The sequence below is a fragment of the Lissotriton vulgaris genome, chromosome 2_1, assembly GCF_964263255.1.
Source record: "Lissotriton vulgaris chromosome 2_1, aLisVul1.2, whole genome shotgun sequence".
In the NCBI taxonomy this organism is placed as follows: domain Eukaryota; kingdom Metazoa; phylum Chordata; class Amphibia; order Caudata; family Salamandridae; genus Lissotriton; species Lissotriton vulgaris.
The window spans coordinates 559,511,572-559,527,132 of record NC_141687.1 but is presented as its reverse complement, the minus strand read 5'-3'; the positions used below and the strand labels follow the sequence as shown (position 1 = coordinate 559,527,132).

Here is a 15,561-nt window from a genome sequence, read left to right as displayed (position 1 = left end):
AATGTCAGGCACTATTTCTACATTGAATGCAGAAGCTGCAATTCTTGTTAATGCACAGTGACCCCGAGTACCAGCTCCTCAAATATTCTTGGTTTTGACACTCCCATCATCTAAAATGCAACACACATTTGAAAAGATGTTGGCAGTACAGCACCAACAGCAAACGCAATCAGAAAGTGTAAGTATCCATGGTGCTGCCACAGCAAAGACCAGATACCCACACTTGCATCATAACAATGAACATCAGAAGGAGCAGAGTATCAAATACTAGCACCTTTTGTGAAAATATCTGCTAACAGAATTTTCTTTTTCAAGGACCACCTTTCTGCTAACCTTTCTTTCTGCCTATGACCTCTTGGAACCCGGCATTTCTAACCCTGATGCTCTCCGTGCTTCCAGCAGCCCCAATATCCCTCCTTCTCTAGCTGTCCTTCTTTAGCTGTGGGCACAGAAAAATATCCTGGGTAAGATCATGATAGGTCTAATTGCTGACACTCTGGCGAAGATGGAATGTCTGCAGGCTCTCAGCGGCTCTCTCTGCCTGCCCTGGTACACAGGACACAAAGCTCTAAATCCGCCACCTCACACGCATATATCTGCACTCGTGCTCCACATTATTGCTCCTTTCCACTCCCTCCCTACTTGCTAGTGGTTAGAGGCCTAAGGCCTCCGCAAGACTCTTCTGTCTTTGGGATGACGACTCCACCTGCAAGTCTCCTTTCTCATTCCCTTTAGTACCTCTCCTCATTTCCTCTGTCCTCTGACCTCTTTTCTGTTTCTCTTGCTCCCTGTCAGCAGTGCTTTGAGGCCCCCTCATGTGACTTTAAGAATTATACAAATTAACAATGTATTCACTTAGGACAGACACAGCCAACAACGACAGCCCCTGATCACTGACATGCTAAGCTATCACTTCAAAGCAATACTGGGTCATTTTCACTTAGCATCAGTCTTGGTATTACAAGTTCTTTGTCTCTCTGTCTCTGTCCCTCTCTCAAAATAACTCTTTCTGCGTCTTTCTCTCGCAGTCTCTCATTCTCTAATCAATGTTTGGGCCTCTCTTTTGGGCTCTTGCCCGCCCATACTGAGTGTGAACATCAGCAAGATGGAAAATGACTGTACATTCATATGAGAACTTGATCCAGAATATTTAATTTTCCCGGGACGGGGGAGGAGCAAGATGGCGGACTGACGCAGTCTCTGTGAACTAACACACGGCGTGGCTGCTGAGATTATTCCATACTCCCTTTACCATGGCTTGTTTATTTTGAGGAAATGATCAAAGTGGTAAATGAAGGACACTGAATCTTGGAGAAGAGAGAAGGAGTTTATCGGCGTATCTGTAGTATCGGAGTATCTACTCTGGAACTCACTCGGACAAACCGGCTTACCTGGACAATGGCTCTGCTGCACTGAAGAGCCGAATGCAGGCGATCGTAAGGTTTGGATTCAGGTGTTCGCCACGCCCGCCGTCCACATACGGGGCTGTGCGACTCGCAGCTCTGCGTTTTTCAATCTGCTTCGGTCCTGGACCTGCCTTCCGACCGCGGATTACTGCTTCACTTGCTGAAATGGTACAAAAGAGGGTGGTGATGGACGGAGCATCTGAATCAATCAAACACTCACACCCAGTCAAAAGATCTGGGTTTAATCCATCACCGTTCTTTAGCCCACTCTGCCACCCCAGTTCAGACATGGCTATATGCAAATCAGTCTGACCCTGTGCCTCATGGGAATAGTCCAGCCCGAACTGCCAAGCCATGCCTCCCCTGGACCGGAAACAAGCTTCCTAGGACCGGTTTCTGGCATTACAGCCGTCTTCAGCCAGGCTTGCTTGAATCCAGTGGCAAAGTGAGCAAGGGACTCACGTCTGAGCATACCTTGCCAACTTATGGCGAGCAAAGCGGTACAATAGGGGGTGGTGATGGACGGAGCATCTAAACCAATCAAACACTCACACCCTGTCAACAGATCTGGGTTTAATCCATCACCGTTCTTTAGCCCACTCTGCCACCTCAGTTCAGACATGGCCATATGCAAATCAGTCTGACCCTGTGCCTCATGGGAACAGTCCAGCCCGAACTGCCAAGCCATGCCTTCCCTGGACCGGAAACAAGCTTCCTATGACCGGTTTCTGGCATTACAGCCGTCTTCAGCCAGGCTTGCTTGAATCCAGTGGCAAAGTGAGCAAGGAACTCACATCTGAGCATACCCTGCCAACCTATGCCACAAGTGTGACGGGGTATGCTCAGACGTGAGTCCCTTGCTCACTTTGCCACTGAATTAAAGCAAGCCAGGCTGAAGATGGCTGGAATGCCAGAAACCGGTCCTCGGAAGCTTGTTTCCGGTCCAGGGAAGACATGGCTTGGCAGTTCGGGCTGGACTGTTCCCATGAGGCAGAGGGTCAGACTAATTTGCATATAGCTATGTCTAAACTGGGGTGGCAGAGTGGGCTAAAGAACGGTGATGGATTAAACCCAGATCTTTTGACTGGGTGTGAGTGTTTGATTGATTCAGATGCTCTGTCCATCACCACCCCCTTTTGTACCGCTTTTGGCCGCCATAAGTGTGGCAGGGTATGCTCAGACGTGAGTCCCTCGCTCACTTTGCCACTGGATTCAAGCAAGCCGGGCTGAAGACGGCTGGAATGCCAGAAACCGGTCCTCGGAAGCTTGTTTCCGGTCCAGGGAAGACATGGCTTGGCAGTTCGGGCTGAACTGTTCCCATGAGGCACAGGGTCAGACTAATTTGCATATAGCCATGTCTGAACTGGGGTGGCAGAGTGGGCTAAAGAACGGTGATGGATTAAACCCAGATCTTTTGACTGGGTTTGAGTGTTTGATTGATTCAGATGCTCTGTCCATCACCACCCCCTTTTGTATCACTTGCTGAAATGGCACAGCCGAAGAACCCAGCCAAAGGGACCCGGGCAACAAGCCGTCTGCCGGTGAGTTCAGCAGCGATGCTGGGGGCAAGCGGAAGGCAGGGAAAGTTGAAGCAGCAAGAACAGAATACTGTAAACATACTGCAGGACTCTGTAAACCAGTATTACCATATCTGCACTCAAGGAAGTCAGTGGAATTGCTGAAAGCTGATACTAACACAGAGTCAATTAATGGTAGCAAGCTGGATGAAATAATTACTAAAGCCATATGTAAGGAACAATTTAACACTGACAATGCTTCCCCTGAACTCATGAGAGTGAATCAACCTCACCAGTCTCAAACCCAGATGCAGACCCCAGAAAAGGATAAGGTGGATAGGGATGATAGTAGAGAGAAAACTGCTGAGACATCAGAGATTGCTGAGGCTGGTGAGATGGAAATCTCGGATAACTCGGATAATTCATGAAATAACGGGGAAAACATGGATATTGCCACAGACCAGGTGGTTAAATTGGACTCACTCTATACGGCAAGAAATCTGATATCTAAAGGTGAGCCCTCAAGGGCACAGGATGTCTCCCTGGTAGACAGCGTTACAGAGCCTCCACATGCAGGTGGGGATACCAATAATTCTAATACTTCAGATTCTATCCAAATAAATCAAAATGGCATATTACTCGGGGATGTGCACACTCCTACTTTGATACTTGTAGAAAATGTGGTCCCTAAAAACATCAATCCTAATGCTAACACCGCTGACTTGGCATTGATAAATGACAACGATATGTCATCTCATGCTAAATTGGCCCAAGAAGAGGAGCGTCAAAGTTAGAGTCCTGCTGATTTACAAACGGGGCAACGCCCCCAAAGAAGTATAAGGGAAAAACAATCGACATCTTCAGTAACACCTAAAAAAAAGAACCTTAAGATCAAAAATACCAAGGATACAAATAAGATGCAGAATGCACCTAGTAATGGGTCGGGTTACAGGAAAACGGCACAAACTAAAGATCCCCAGGCAATAGTCCCATGCGAAGGTGGGTTCAATCCAAAGGAGGGATTAAGACTGTGCCAGCTACGTAAATATCAACTGAGAGACCTGGGGATATAAGTCATAATGGACTATCTACTGTATCTACGGCACCTGGACCTTTTCAGTTCTCTCATATGTCAAGCATGGGGGAAGATTCTCAAAATAAAAGGGCTCAAGAAAGTGAAGCTCCAATACTGTCACTGATCTTACAAGCTCTGAAAGACCAGAGTGAAGAGACACGAGAGCTTTTTGCTCATGTCAGAGCAGACAATCATATTATCCAACCACCTTTGAGAGAGGTGACAGTGAAAGTTGGGGTAATGACATGTGAGATAGCAGATTTACAGTGGAGAGTGGTCTCTACTGAGGAGGCCACTACCAAAGCAGTAAGTCTAGTTCAGCAACACGAGAACCAAATCACGTGTGTGCAACTTAAACTAGAAGATTTGGAAAACAGACAAAGGAGACAAAATCTATAAATGTTTGGAATTCCTGAAGGACAAGAGGGTTCAGATCCTAGAACCTTCATGGTCCAGGTATTGCAGAAGGCCTTCCCAGACCTTGTGGACGGGGACTGGGACTGCCAGATTCAAAGGGCACATAGACTCCTGCTGGTACAACGCCGGAAAGATAATCCCTATCCGATACCATTTCTGATCTACTTTGGAAACTTTTTATTACGACAAGCAGGCCAAGATCACCGGCCGCTGTGAAATGCTCTTTTATCTTTTTTTGCTCAGATTTTTGTTAGGCAACTATGGACAGGAGATGGCAGCTGAGACAGTTATTCGACTCATTAAAGGCTACAGGGGCACAAGCATTCGTGCAGGAACCTGCTCGTCTGAAGATTATAAGGGGGAGACAAACATTTTCTTTTTCTTCCGAATTAGAAGCAAAGGAAATATTACATAAACGGCAGATAGATGGGGTTGCATAAAACAAAGATGAAATCTGTAGTCTTCGTGGAATGCCTGTTTGTTGGACTGGGAGAGCAAAGCTGTATCTCTTGCTTTCTCCTTCTCCCTCTTTCTAACTTCTTCTCTCTTTTTCTTTTATTTTTAGTTGTGCTATATTAGATTGAGAGACATGCTTAATTAACTCTTTCTTTATGTATCTTCTGCCTTTCCTTCTCTTTCTTTCTTCCTCTTCTTTGGCAATTACTATTGGGGGTTGGTTTATCTCGGCAGTCACCGTGGAGTTTGGGTTCCAGTCCGCTGCGATATCACCGGCAGCAGTAAGAAGGGGATGATGACTCCTCCTTCAAGATGCGGGGGTGGGTGAAGGGTCAAGGGGGGTAGGAGGTGTGGGGACAACAGGAGGTGGGTAAAAAAGGAAAAGGTCAACACAATGGTATGGAGAAAGGGGAAAAATAAAATCACTTCTATGAAAGGAAGCTGTTTTAAGTCCACTGAACTAAATATTAGAAAAGGTAGCAGGGAATTATATTCAAGAAGGGAGGGATCAAATGTTTATCTTGGAATGTGGCAGGTCTAAATAGTAGGCTCAAGAGACAATTAGTTGCTGAAGAATTAAAAATATATAATCCTCAGATAGTTATGCTATTGTTAACGGACATCTCTTATAAGGATCCAGGTCTTCTAAGACAATTAGGATTTGAAGTAGTAGTGAGTTCGGCACAAAATGCTTCCATTGTCGGGGTAGCTATCTTGAAGCATAAACGATTTAGAGTAGTAATGGGTAAGATGATGTCTGATAAAGGGGGTAGATGGGCTATTGCAAAAATGGAGATATAGGGCAAAAAACAGGTTTTTTGCTCAGTGTATGGTCTCAATATAGACAATCCCACTATAATAAATGTTGTGACCATGTAATTGCTAAATTGGGAGGGGGAACGGTTGGTGAAGGGAAACTTCAACTGTATTATGGACTACAGGATAGATACCACAAGGCAAGGGGCTTTTCAAAGGATCCAGAAGACCCGGGCTGCGATTTGGGATTTGGGTTGGTAACATGTAATCAAGGATGTCTGGAGGACTCTATTCCCAAATCTAGCGGGCTACAAGTATTATTCAGCTCCAGATAAGCTTTATTCCAGAATCAACATGGTTTGGGCGTCAGATAAAATTCTATGGTCTAGTACTGTAGAAATCTGTCCAAGTGTCACCTCCAATCACAACCCTATTCTTCTCTCTTTTAAGATTTCCTTTGAAAATAAAGGACCTAGATATTTTTCTTTCCCTAGGTATCTATAATTAGAGGAAGACTTTGTGGCTCAGACTAGAGAACATTTCAAGGAATTTTTTTAAATAAATATCGGGTCAGCCTCCCCTATAGTGGTGTGGGACATATGCAAGGCAACCATTAGGGGACCTACGCAACAATACATCTGGAAGCAAAACAAAGAACGGAAAAAGGCAACAGAAGCCACTATCACAGCTATACGCACAATAGAAAATCCACATGTAGAGGCAGTCTCCAGAGGTCTTCAAAAGACAGAAGAACTGGGCCATGCCTTAGTCGATCTTAGATCAGCACTGAAGAGGACATTTAGGGAGAGAAGCATATTGAAACTTAGCAAGTATTGATTATCTCAATATGAGTGTGAAGAAAAAATAAGTAAGATTATTGCATTTAAGATAGCAGATGACAGGGCTAAGATCACTATAAAGATGATCAAGGGGTCTAATAATCAACTATACGAGCGCCCACATCAGATAATGGAACAATTTGCTGCCTACTATCAAGAATTATATACTCCAGAGACTCAGTCAAAACTCGAGGATATACTTCGGTATATTCAAGATATTTCTCTGACAAGTATGGGGGATGAAATATCTTACTCTCTGGCAAGAGATATCACAATAGAAGAAATAAAATTGGCAGCCATCGCTCTACCATCAGGCAAAGCATCGGGAGAAGATACTATACCCTTGGAATTTTATAAGACTTTCATAGATGGCATGCTGCTACCATTTAGTCAGGTTATAAGACCTATTGGAATAGAGGGTAGGGTTCCCGAGTCATGGAATGTGACGCAAATTGTCTTTTTTCTGGAAAATAATAAACCAGCAGACGAGTGTGGGCCCTATCGACCAATATCAATTATTAATGCCGACACAAACATTTGTGCAAAGATTCTCGCGAGTCGCCAGCTCCACTAATGCTTAGTCTGGTGTCGCCTCACCAGCATGGCTTTATCCAAGGGAGGGATACCACTGCATGTGCAAATATGGCAGTTACTGCTTTCGACGTGGCAAATGTAGGGTCAACCCCACTCGGTATTATTCTGTTAGATGCTGAAAAAGCGTTTGACCGAGTGAGGTGGGACTTTTTGGGGACCCCACTTTCAGCCTTCAGTATTTAAGGACAATTCAGGATATGGATACAAGCTTTATATGACAAACCTTGAGCTAAAATAATGTATGCTGGACTGCAGTCTTTCAGATCCTTTGGGGTACCTGTCAGAGGTGCCCCTTATCAGCACTTCTATTTGCTCTCTAAGTAGAGCCATTTGTCTTGGTCTTGCAAAATCAGCAGTCAATTTGTCCCCTTATGGTAGGGGAAAATTCTCTTAAAGTCATTGCATACCCAGATGACATTGCAGTGTTCTCAACGGATCCGGGGGCGCACTGAAAGCGATAATAGAAGAAGCAGGGGAGTTTGGGGCGATTTCAGGGTACAAACTAAACATCAATAAAACCCAAGTCCTCCTAAATTAAAAATCTCCGATCCCAATACAGGAGGTCTGCTTGGCTGCTACTTACCTGGGAGTCAAGGTGTCCGTACAGATAGGGAGGATAATTCCTTTAAACTATGAAACACTGCTGAAAGAGACAATCAAGTCACTTAAGAACTGGCATAAGCTACCTATAGGTATTATTGGGTGTATACATATTATAAAAATGAAGATCTTGCCCAGGTTCCTCTATTAGCTTAGGTCTGTCCCACTGCAGGTGACTAATTCCCTCTTTCAGCGGCTAGAGGGATCTTAAGTAGCTTCATATGAGGCTACAAGAAAGCACGAAGGGCTATAGATCTGCTAAAACTTCCCTTTAGCCAAGGCGGTCTTGACTTTCCTGATTTTAAAATGTATTTTTCGTCAGCTTTTTTTGGCCATTTTCGCAGCTTTATTAATCCTGAGAGTAGTACTTTTTTTCATAAATTTATGTTGGGTGAAGAGAGTAATTTATTTTTTTGTAGAACTAATGATTCGAACTACTACAAAAGGGTCGAATTCAAGACTGCACGAGATAGTATATCTATATGGCGCGCAATCTCACTTAAGTACAATGTGTCACTTTTACATGATAAATTCCCCCTGTGGTATAATCCAGGTCTGCCAGAGATATTCCATGATACTTTGTGTAAACGCTGGGCCATTTATGGGGTACTATGCTTAGGTGATCTCTACGATTATAGCGGCTTCGTCTCTTTTGGAAAAATGCAGATACTCTATAAATTACCAGACAATATGCAGTTTAAATATCTTCGGATTCGTGACTATTTTATACGGCATTTACGTCTGATGAACATATCCAATTCTGACATACGGAACTGTCTACATGCTATTAATGAAAGATCTTTGATCAGTAGAGCGTATAAATGTCTTTGCACTCACAGATCGGATGATTGTCTGAGAATAGCTGATCGCTGGAGCAAAGTTATGGGTACTTCAGTCTCGGCTAACAATATTTCACAAGCTCTTAGCACGATAATTAAAGTTGTACACTCTTCCAATCTGGGACTGCAACAGTATCGTACAATATGTCTATTATATTATACGCCGGATCGGATAGCAAAGTGGTCATCTAATAATCAGGCCAGTGATCTGACAAAATGTCCAAGATATGATTTGCATGCAGCGGACATAAAACACGTTTGTCACATGTCCAGAACTCTCTATATTCTGAGAGAAGGTTGCTCAAATTTTGTCTCAAAAGTTTGGGATTGAAGTACCTTTAACGACTATGGAAATAATGATGGGAAGAAGGAATTCGAGATCTAATATTGAAGACTTATTATCTATCTTGCTGGTTTCTGCAAGATAGACAATAGCCCGGGTCTGGATCTCACCAAAATCTCCTACGGTAATGGCTGGTGGACATTAGTTAGACAAATATACGATATGGAACAAGCGCTAGCTAAATCAAATGGAGTCCGCTCTATATGTAAATTGTAATACAATATGGGGATCACTGTTCTAAATTCTAATTTATAATATATGAAATCTACTCGGTCTTCTTATGTTTCTACTCCTTTGCACGTAACTAATTATATTGTAACTACTTCTCAGAGATGCTTAAGTTTTGGTTATGTTACCGTCTATTTTGCTTCTCCATTGTGTTGACAAATAAAAAATATTTTAAAAAATTTAAAAAAAGAATATGTCATTTTCCCCAAACAGTTCTTCATCTCCCCTTCCTCCCTCTTGGGATCTTCCACACATCAACCACATGGTACAACACGCCCTGTATCCTACACCCCTCAGTAGTTCCTCCACTGCCACTCATCCTAAACTTACATAGCACTTCCTTGTCCCTTAACCATCTCTCTCCACAATTCTCACCTTTATCTATCTTCAGGCTTTACCCTTAGACAACCAGTGTTTACTCCGTGCCTGTGGTTGCCGGAGATGGGCACCATCACTAAGTTTCTGGGACGAAGACCCATATTTCATGACTTAGAGCAAGACGAGTACTTATAAGTCATGAAAAATGTGTTGTCTTAACTTTTTGTAGAGAACAGTCTTAACATTACTTTTATCAATTTACCCTAAACTTAGAGTCCTCCGTAATTGTCAAACATTTTTTTATATAATGCATCATAATTGGTCTCCTTTCGATGCAATCAGTCTAGGTATCGTTAACACTGGCATTTGGCAGCGCACAGCTGGCTTCTAATAAACATTTTGGGCCCCTGTGCTAAGTATTATTTTGTTTAATAAATTAAGCATACTCAACGCAGTTTTCTGCCTCAAATCTTGATCTTCCCTCATCCATGTCTCCTCAGCCTTTCCGCTCCCCATCCTCCTCCCATTCCCACTTGTCCCATTTTCATCTCCAATCCATCCTCTGTCTTCTTCCTTAATTAACCCTTCTCTTGTAGGCACTTTCTCTGATCTCACTTCATTCTGCACTCCACCACCTGGTCTTCTAAAAGTATTTCCCTGTCAACTTACATTTCTTCTCCAAAAAGAACCGGCACAAAAGAATCCTGCAATTGTGGGTTATTTTCATTGTTTTCTTCAAAAGGTTTCTGGGAGAGTAGATCTTTCAAGTGGAATGCAATTCGCTTTTACAGCTGACGCATCCCACAATGTCAGAAATTAGGGCAACTTAAATGGAGGGGCGGAGGTTTTCTACTGGTCACCATGCCTTCTGCCAGCAGGCTGCTCGGAGCTGCTCAGCCTCCTGGGGTTACAGAGACATTGGTGCCCCATCATTGGTCATTTTAGAACTGCCTGACCACGTGATTAGGGCACCAGTCTTGTAGTTTCTCTGAGTGAATTGGATATTTGTATAGCAAAACTAGCTCCTGTGGTCCTGCTTTTTGGTGTGTTCTGCCTGTTTAGCAGAGCACCGCACTACTGATCGTAGATGAGCATTTCAGAGAGTTTTTATTTTTTGTTACCAACAAACATAGCACACATCTTAGTAGACTGAAAGTTCAACCCCCAGAGTTTGTTTGTGCTATTGAATGTTAATACTTCTCCATCTCAATGATACTCATTTTAATCGACTTAAGAAGGATAAAAAGCTATATCAACCCATGTGGAATCACACATGTGATTATGGGGGGTAAACACAGATCCATGCAAAATGGCTTAAAAAAAAAATCAAATAACAGCAGGGGCATGACCGGCTTTGTGCAAGGATGGCTGGGTTCTGTTGGTGTTGAGAAGCCCTCAGAGCAGCCTGTGACTGCCAAGGAGGCACTATGCAAACTCAATGGCTCCTAGCAGTCACTGCAAAACATGCTAACATGATATACATTGTGAATCTTGCTGACCTCTAAACTCTAAAACCCACTGACCATAGTCCACTGTACAGTGACACCTGACACACACTGCAACCCTAACTTACTCAGTAAAAACAAATACCTTCAACATATTTGCTGAGTCTGCGATGTGGTGAGCGCAAGATAAGTGTTTTTTTATTTAATATTATTTATCTTGTCGTCTGTCGTCTGTAATACCCCAACTCACCGCTCTTACCTGTGTCAGTCACGGATCACTGACAGAACCTCAACAGACAAAATATCGAGAGGACAAAATATCGAGGTTAAAATATCGACTGCCAGAATATCGACTTCCTATCTTCAAACAGGTAAGTGCACAAATATCGACTCCAAAATATCGAGTGTAAAAAATATAGAATGTCAAAATATCGAATTTTTAAAATATGTTAACAGTAACTTAAAAGTAATATAACAACAAATTAAATTAATATAAACATATTTAAAATACTTAAATAAACGTAAAATTAAGAAATAATTAATGTATCTTAAAAAAATGTGTAATACATACATATATATACATATTATTAACTAAACATATACAATATTTTTACCATAGGATAGCGAGAGGGTTAAAGGTACTGTAATGACTCCAGTGAGTGCAGCAGTAGGGAAAGTGTTGGATAGCGTAAGGGTTTAAATTACTATTCCCACTCCAGTGAGTGCAACAGTAGAGAAAGCGTTGGATAGCGTAAGGGTTTAAATTACTATTCCAACTCCAGTAAGTGTAACAGTAAGGAAAGCGTTGGATAGCGTAGGAGTAAAAATTACTATTCCAACTCCAGTAAGTGTAACAGTAAGGTAAGCGTTGGATAGCGTAGGGGTAAACTTTACTATTCCAACTCCAGAGAGTGTAACAGTAGGGAAAATGTTAGATAGCGTAGGGGTTAAAATTACTATTCCTTCTCCAGGGAGTGCAACAGTAGAGAAAGCGTTGGATAGCGTAGGGGTAAAAATTACTATTCCAACTCCAGAGAGTGCAACAGTAGGGAAAGCGTTGGATAGCGTAGTGGTTAAAATTACTATTCCAACTCCAGTGCAACAGTAAGGAAAGTAAATACTTCTTATATAAATATAAATATCATAATTAGTAAAATCTATTGCAAATTAATTTAAATATTTAAGAATTGTGTACGTTATATCACATATTCTATTAAAATGATAAATGATAATTATTTAATAATATAAATTACCTACTAATACTAATTATTTACCTATTAACAATCAATGAATTTAAAAATTTTAAATATTTTAGAAAATAAACTCAATATATTTATTTAAACAATTTATTTACTTACAATTTAATGACTTCAAAATCTATTCCTCTATAAACACACAACCCACTACAGAAATTAAATTAATTAAATTAACATATTTATTAATTAATCATTTAAATGTATTTACCAATTATATTGTAATTAATTCCCAATAAATAATTAATTAACAATTAATTCGAAATAAATACCTATAAATTAAATGACATATTTAATTCATGATTATTAAATTACTTCCCACCCTAATCCCCTATAAACCCACATCCCGCTACAGAAAAGAAATTCCTAAAAAAAAATCATCAATCAATTATATTTAATTACCAATTATATTTTAATTAATTACCAATTAATGATTAATTAACAAATAATTTTAATTAAATACCAATTAATTAAATACATTTTTTTATTATTTATAATTAAATTGCTTCCCACCCTATTAACCTATAAACCCACAACCCGCTACAGAAATTAAATTACAAAAAAATATATATTTAACAATTAATCAATTATATTTAATTACAGATTATATTTTAATTAATTACCAATTAATGATTAATTAACAATTAATTTGAAATAATTACCAATTCATTAAATAACATATTTAATTAATTATAATTAAATTACTTCCCACCCTATTCCCCTATAAACCCACAACCCGCTACAGATAATAAATTACAAAAAAAGATATATTTATCAATTAAAATCAATTACCAATTATATTTAAATTATTTACCAATGAATAATTAATTAACAATTAATTTTAAATAAATACAAATTAAATAATTAACATATTTAATTAATTTCAATTAAATTACTTCCCACCCTATTCCCCTATAAACCCACAACCCGTTACAGATTTATATTACACAAAAATTAAACATTAATATTTACTTACCTTAAATTCGATATTTTTGTTGTCTATATTATGTCTAGTCGATATTATGTCCATTCTATATTTTTGATTCAATATTATTGCTATTCTAGTCGATATTAAATTTTTCTAGTCGATATTTTTGTAGTCTATATTATGTCTAGTCGATATTATGTCTAGTCGAAATTAAAAACTCGATATTATGTCCAGTCGAAATGAAAAACTCGATATTATGTCTACTTACCGTCAGTCACCATTGGTTAAACCCCTCTTAGCCCTATGGTCGTTACGGCCCTAAGTCACGCCATAGCTGGCGCAGGCAGCTGACTGACCATCACTAATAGTGACTACTAGTGACGGAAAACCAAATAGCGCATCTGTGTCGCGCAAGCCTGGTCTGGGCCAAACTGTTTGTGACTTCCCACATCAGAGCCCCTCTCCCACCCTTTATTGCATTAGGACTGCACTGTTGAGAAGTCTACAGCGCTCCCCATGTTTCTGCCACTGGTTTATTAACACACCACAGTGTTTTGGAGGTTTGAGTGAACACTTCAGCTACACAAGTAAAGCCCTTTGTTCAGGGGCTTCATCAGTGAAGTGCTCTGGTGACTTTTGAAGAACACAACTAAATTATTTGTGAATATTGTATTCATCAGTTATCATTCTTGTCCTAATCTTGTGAAATCACAGGCTGGACGGTCAGGCTAGGATCCTAACTCAAACCACTCCTCTGTACATTGAGACCACCTGGAAATTTGATTTTGGCATGTCCTAATCCCATCCACACTTTCCATTGATATATATTTTTTTTGCCCAACCACCAGCCCGGGGCTGAATTAATGATGCACTTTTTGCGTAATGTTGGAGGGTTTAAGCATGTACTTTCTCAAAATTCCACAAATCTTATAATTAGAACCTGATTAGGGTATGTTAAAATCAAATGTCTCACACCAAGCCCATGCTGAGCGCCACATTACACAAGCCTGACAGTGCTTTTTTATACTCAATGTAAAGCAAGTGTTTAAAAACCTACACAAGCATATAGGAGATATCTTACGGGAACTATTATCACTACTCTTGCAGTTCCTTAATATTTGTATCTTGTGCTCTTCTGTTAAACCTAAGACATGCCGAGGCTATAGACAAATAACAAACATTGACAACTCTATATCAGTGATACATTCTGTACTGCTGTAGAAGTTGGTTTAAAAACAAACACTCTGAAGCTTAGAGTGTCACATAAATTATTAATCGACTCTAGACAGTTTTCACCAGCTGTCCAATGAAGACTTCTTGAAAACTCTTTCAGGCATGAAAAGTGGTTCACCCACTGACCCAGCCCCCATTCATATCCTAAAACAAGTCGGACCAACTATCTCATACCTGGCAACAAATCTTATTAATGCTTCTCTTAGCCAAGGAGTGGTCCCCCCCAACTGGAAACATGCAATAGTCAAAGCTCTACAAAAAAAAACCAGGTCAGGACCCTTCAGACCTTTCCAACCTTCGCCCAATCTCTCTCTTACCTGGCATGAGTAAGATCGCGGAGAAGTTGGTCAACCAGCAACTGTCGGCTTTCCTTGAAACCAACAATCTCCTTCGCCCCTCGCAAACAGGTTTTTGTCCAGGGCAGGGGACCGAGACCGCTCTCCTGAAAGTAGTCGAGGAAGCCAGATGCATCTTGGATTCAGGGGGATCGGTTTTATTGATCCTCCTGGATCTAAGCGCTGCATTCGACACGGTGGACCATAAGATCCTGATGCAGCGACTACTCAACCTAGGAGTGAGGAACAAGGCGCTCGGTTGGCTTTCATCCTTCCTGAAGGACAGAACCTTCCAGGTCTGTGAAGGGAATATGCGATCGGACCTTCTCCCCCTCCAGTGTGGGGTTCCCCAGGGCTCTTCATTGAGCCCTACATTATTTAACACATACATGGCCCCCCTGGAGGATGTGGTCACTCCCTTTGGGATAAAAGCCACCACATACGCTGATGACACCCAAATGGTTGTGTCCTTTTCCCTTGAAGGCGAAAAGCTAAAAAACCTTCATGACTGTCTTGAAGGAATCCATGACTGGATGTCCAACTCAAGGCTGAAACTTAATGGCTCCAAAACCGAGCTTATACTGCTGGGACATCAAATATTACCTCTTCCCTCCGCCATGTGGCCAGCATGCTTAGGTCCCCTTCCTCAGCCCAAGATGGAACTCAAGAGTTTAGGCTTCTGGCTAGAACAAGATCTATCTCTGAAAACACAGGCAAAAAAAACAGCTGGTACCTGTGTGGGTTTACTTCGTTCAGCCAGGAAGATTCTCCCACTACTCCCCGCACAATCACAAAAAATGTTTTTCAAGGTCTAATATTATCTAGATTAGACTACAGCAACGCTCTCTTCCTGGCGACCCCAGAAGCCACCATTAATGTTCTCCAAAGAACACAAAATGCCGCTGCAAGAATTCTGACAGGAACCCTTCGAAGAGCATCAGCCAAACCAGCCCTAAAGGCACTTCATTGGTTGCCGATC

The 15,561-nt window shown here is 41.1% G+C and overlaps 1 protein-coding gene across 2 annotated transcripts in view; it reads right to left on the bottom strand.

Moving 5' to 3' along the window:
- LOC147730750 (uncharacterized) overlaps positions 1 to 15,561 on the bottom strand; it is a 1,432,305-nt gene that overhangs the window by 272,833 nt on the left and 1,143,911 nt on the right. The gene's annotated exons all lie outside the window — the stretch shown is intronic.